Here is a 5,870-nt window from a genome sequence, read left to right as displayed (position 1 = left end):
GCCTCTCTCCACGCGTTAACGTTCCTGTTATGACTCGCACACAATCAAATATGTATTTACAGTTCCCAAAGCGGGGAGTCTGTTTGCCCTGTGTAGGCTACCTCCATGCTACTATGACTGTGTTTGTGTATGTGTGGTCTCCACTGCGATGGGGGCTGGCATCGGACCGCACTTTCCCATGAGGCGGTCCAGACTCGGACGCAGACACAGACACAGCTACGAGTTGGAAAATGTAACCGTGCAACCGAGTTCACAGAAACTCCAAGGGGACTGCCTATTTTCTCATTAGCGCTCATGTCTTTTCTAAAATTGTCGCATAGGGTTTTTCCCAGGTTTTTATATCCTATTTCGTCCCTTTCTCCTCAAACATGGTTATGTAGTTGCAGCAGCAGGAGCCGTGGCATGCCGGCGACTGGCCTTGCGGTCCTCATCTCCAGGGCCAAGGAGGAGGAGGAGGAGGAGGAGGAGGAGGAGGAGGAGAACGAAGGAGACGGTTCTTATTACTGTCACTCAGAGCACCGGCCACAGCCTAGCCACCGCTGTCAGCACCCCGGCAGTCATGGTATGCGTTACGCATATCGCCTGGCATCTCGTCTCTCTCGCCGAAGTCCAAATGTTGTCGAACACAGGAAACGATGACAATAGCCAGCGCTGCTCTGGTGTGACCGGAGGAGTCGTTAGTCGTCGACGACTTCATGTCATCAATTAGTTATTCAGCCGGTAGTCTGTGAGGAGACGGCTCTGCGTTCAGACTACTCGCCCTCCCCGTCACGAAGGATAGCCGACTGGTGAATCAATGTGCTTGACTCCCAGTCACCAGGGGCTGGCGTCGGACCCCAACGTCGGCAGGCTCCCTGCCGGCTCCCTTGAGCAAGGCGCCTGACACCCTACATGCAGGTTACTGAATGTATGTCTAACTTCGCCTGACATAATCTCAGATAAACAATCACATCGCATCACATTGGTTTAAAGCATCAACTAACACAGTGATTGTCAATAGTCTAAAGGAGGAGTTAATGCAAAAGTGTCCAGAGTTTTGTATAGGGAGCATGCTTAAGGTATTCCCCCCGGACACATCGGATATTCGTATTCAATTGTGAGAGGATCCAAGATCGCAACCGTTTGCCTTGGACACATTACAGGGGATGATTGCCTGGGATTCGGCCACCACACTGATAAAGCATACGTGTGCGTCCAGAGGTGTTAATGTGATGAGTAGCTGCACATATATCAGGTAACACCTCATTAAGACAACACAGGAACGCGTGCGCCGAGTGGGCCTGCAGAGAGAGAGAGGGAGAGAGAGAGAGAGAGAGAGAGAGAGAGAGAGAGAGAGAGCCCGAGCCCATCTGGTCTTGGTTCAGGCCGGTTTACTGAAAAGGCAAGGCGGTGCCAATACAAATAGCTATGCTTGATGTTTGTTTGCATAAATTGTTTTGAAAGGCTTCACCAGCAGGTTATTTTTTGGGGGAGTGAGACAGAGCGAGAGGGAGAGAAAGGGAGAGGGGGGGGGGTGGATTATGATGGGGAAGCACAAAAAAGCCGACCATGGTGGAATAATCCTAACCAAGCTGACAGTTAGATTTCCTTTGCTGTGGGGGAAAAACTAAATGTAATGGAGTCTTTCTTTTCTTTCTTTCTTTTCTGCAGGATTCCTGGCATTGAGTTCAGACTGTGACTGTGAAGTCAAAGCATGTTAAATGTGTGTGTGTGTGTGTGCCCGTTGTCTACTGAAGTGTGTGTGTGTGTGTGTGTGTGTGTGTGTAGTGTAGTGTAGTGTAGTGTAGTGTCGAGTCACTGTGCACACACAACATCGGCATTATCTTGAACATCATGTTGAGAGTTCAGATGAAAGCGGCCCTCTACAATCATCTCAGAACACATGTCGTCCTAAACGAAAGGGCTGCCACTCGCCAGTTTCACTTTGAGGCGGATCCCGCAGGTCAAGGCCGCGACGCAGCGAGGGAAACGCAAGGTCATGTAGCAAGGGGAATTAGGCTTGCGTTCCAATGGCGGAAAAAAAACAAAAAAAACACATCCCTCCGGCGAAAGATTTACCTTCCATTATGGTACGCATGTCTTTTATTTTGTTTTTCCACTGCGGTCCGGGGGAGAGAAAGCACATGGAAACCAATTGGTAGTCATCATCACTTAGCCGCGGTTATGCTACAGCTCGGGGAACATTGACCTGAATGCTTTCATGTGCAGGTACGTGTGCCGGCTCTGAGCTAAATGCTACCAGACAGGTTTCTGTGTAAGCTGTACAGTTGGAGGCTTGGGGAGCGTCCTATCCAAAGCACCCTATAGGATGTGAATAGCAATTTTGCCAATGACAGTTCAATCTCCCGGGCCCTCTGTTCCTTATTTGCTGCCGGGGTCCTTGAGGTCCGCCCGGGTTCGCCCCCCAAATGGATCCAGATGCGGCAAAAAAAACGAAAATCCACTTCCTTTCCACCTTTTGCCTTTGTCTCTCGCTTTGTCTCTCACTGTATTTCCTCACACTTAAACTTGTGTTAAGATCGTCTCTTAGAGTATGACTGGTTCCCGAGAGCCTGTGATTCACCGTCGGCTGATGACCAGCCACAAGGCCGCTCGTAAACAAACATTTAGTTCCTTGGGAGGATAAGCAAAGGGAAAGGGAATACCCTACTCAAATACTCACACCCATGACTCGTTTTGGTATTTTATCGTTGTTTATATTGCTCTATTGTCTTCAACGACATCATCATAAAAACAAAAAGAATGCCCATGTATTTAATAGATGGGAACACTTATTTTATGACCTTGTATTTTGTGTTGCCTTGTATTGTTTCTAATTTCTCGGTTATTTTTCTTAAGCAAGGGATTTGGAGGCAGGTACGGTCTGTCCTCGGGAGAATGTTGGCACCCCCTCACGCTAATAGAAAACAGAACATCTCCTTCCCTCCGTCTCCTCACTTGTGATGTTTCGCCTTCTCCTCCACATTCTTTCTGCTCCGTCAGTTGGATCGCATCTTCGACACAGCAATTTTCATTTTCATATTTTTTCTCTCGAATCATTCAAATCACACGCACTGAAGCAAGCCCTTCTCAAAGTAATTTTCCTCTACTGTTAACAATTCCCTGTCTACCTACCTCTAGCACAACCTAAACATGCTCCTTCAAGTGTACCTAACTCAAAAGCAGATGTTATACGGCTGCCAACATCAAAAGGTCTGTCTTAATGTAAAAAAGGTGAAATCATATATGCTTGATTGGCCTCGTTGCTGGTTAATGTAAACAGGCTCAGAACATGGCTGCTGAATGAACTCTGACCTTGCCCTTGTGGGCAATGGTTCCTCGGATTTCCAAAAAAAACAAAACAAAAACCTCTACTTTCAGCCCAAGCTTGTTAGAGCTAATTTCTGATTTGCAGATTGTCAAGCTTACTTTGGGGGAAACCGCAGGGCCAGACCCTGGAAGGGGCTCTGTTCAGTGAAAGCACAGGCACCTCTAAATAAGGAGAGTATCCTTGAAGTCCCTTCTCTCAGAAAGCTTGTTTTCCAACCTCAAGATGTTTTCTATTTGGAGGAAGTGATATGAAGATTGCTGACATTCTGCCTAATTATCTCAATATTCTTCCTTTCTTTCTTTCTTCCTTTCTTTCTTTCTTTCTTTCTTTCTTTCTTTCTTTCTTTCTTTCTTTCTTTCTTTCTTTCTTTCTTTCTTTCTTTCTTTCTTTCTTTCTTTCTTTCTTTCTTTCTTTCTTACATTCTTTCTTTCTTTCTTTCTTTCTTTCTTTCTTTCTTTCTTTCTTTCTTTCTTTCTTTCTTTCTTTCTTTCTTTCTTTCTTTCCATCCCCTCTCTCTCTCTCTCTCTCTCTCTCTCTCTCTCTCTCTCTCTCTCTCTCTCTCTCTCTCTCTCTCGCCCTCTCTCGCCCTCTCTCTCTGGTACAATATACACTGTAGTGTTAAACATGTCAAACGAGGCTTGGAGTCGTTGGGGCGAGTGCCGTATTTAAATACGTACAGTGAATGAAAGTCCTTCAGCCGGTGTTATGTTTACATTAGTCCCGGGAAAACATACCCGCCGAGGACGTTGTTAAACAGCTCCTGGCTGGCAAGTCGGAATTCCAAATGTCAAAGCCAGCCGTGTCACCCGTAGGTGTTAGGGGGTAAATATACAGCGCTACTTTGAGGCAAACTGCTGGGGGAAGAAGGAAAAAAAACACTTGACATTTAAGTACACATCGCTGACAGAGTCAAGCAACTGTTTTACATTGGCACCGAAAAAAAAAAAGAAAGTCCCCTCCAGATTTAGACGGCTGGGATGGTTTAGTGCGGCAGGCTGAAGCGTCTTTCAACACCGTGTTCAACTCTCACATCCGTCAGACAACAAGGGCCTGGGCTGGAAGGCCCCCGCCTGGCCTATCACAAGGGACCAGAGACAATGCCGTGTGCTGCTGGGTGCACATCCCCATGTCGGCCACTTACCGGACCGGGAGCCATGTTGGCCTCAGTCCCTTCATCTCCTCCTCACCACATTCCTCTTGGCTGCTGCTGTTCTAGCTTGGGTGTGTGTGCAAGCGTGTATGCGTGCATGTGTATATGCGCGCGTGTGTGTGTGTGTGTGTGTGTGTGTGTGTGTGTGTGTGTGTGTGTGTGTGTGTGTGTGTGTGTGTGTGTGTGTGTGTGTGTGTGTGTGTGTGTGTGTGTGTGTGTGTGTGTGTGTGTGTGCATGCATGTATAAGTGAATGTGTATAGATGTGTGTGTGACGTGTGTGCATGCATTTCCGTGTTTAGGTGTGTGTGTGTTCAAGCGTTGGCCTGTGTGCGCGTATGTACTTACGGAGGGTTTGTTGGTGTTTCCGTGCAGAACGGTGTCCGGGTGTACCGAGCGGTTGACCTTTGCCAGCGGCGGGTGTGAATACAGACAGGGCCAGCAGCACTGCACTCGCCCACTAATCTGTTTATTGATGCCTGGCTTGGGGTCCTGCCTCGCTCAGCTTCCCCCAGGTCTCCCTCAGCCCCGGTGGGAGAGTCCTCCAGCTCTGCACTCCCCGTCCCCCTCTGTCCCTCTGTTTGGACAGAGTCTGTTCTGTTGGACTCTAATCGTCCCTTCATTCATGTTTTGTGTCTGTCTGTTGGGTCTGTATCCGCCAAGACTCACATTGTATAATAGTCAATTATACAGCGCAATTGAAAATTGGTTACTTATCTTAAGTGATCAATTGGTTTCAAGTTGTTTAAGTGCTGAAATTACACCGAATGGAGTGAGTGTGGAGTGTGGGTATCATCTGTTATGCAATTAAAGCTTCGGCTGCTGCTCCTTATTTGTGCTTCCAATGATCCTCAATCCTATCATGATTCAATCACAAAGTCAACAAGACATCTGAGTGGCTGGAGGTAATGCACCCTAAAAAGATTAGTCTGTAAATCTAAACCTGCACACACACACGCACTGGTGTCCGCGAGGGCCTGGTGATTTGTATGTGGGGAGATTAAACAGTCTGGAAATGCACACGCTGCAAGGAGATGTTCCTGACAGGATGGTCAGAATTCCACATTTTATGAAACACATTATACATGAATACACTCATGTATAATAGACCATAAACAGATGTGTTTATGTGGCTGTTTTCTCCCTTCAATTAAAATTCAAGATCTGTGTGTGTATCAATATATTTGAAAGACACTTTGTGGTCCTGTTTAGTATAAATATGATTATGGAGCCTGACGTGACCTCATTGTTTATGAGTCCAATAGGGACTGGGTCGGTACAGACACTGCTGTGGTTAGAGCGTTTCTAACCACTATGTCCACGTCAAATAGCTCTCTTCCTAACACTAACTAATCCTATGAACACTGCTGAACACTCACACACAAACACACCAACACACACACACACACACA

This window comes from Gadus macrocephalus, chromosome 14 (assembly GCF_031168955.1).
Source record: "Gadus macrocephalus chromosome 14, ASM3116895v1".
Classification (NCBI taxonomy): domain Eukaryota; kingdom Metazoa; phylum Chordata; class Actinopteri; order Gadiformes; family Gadidae; genus Gadus; species Gadus macrocephalus.
This window is presented reverse-complemented; position numbering follows the sequence as displayed.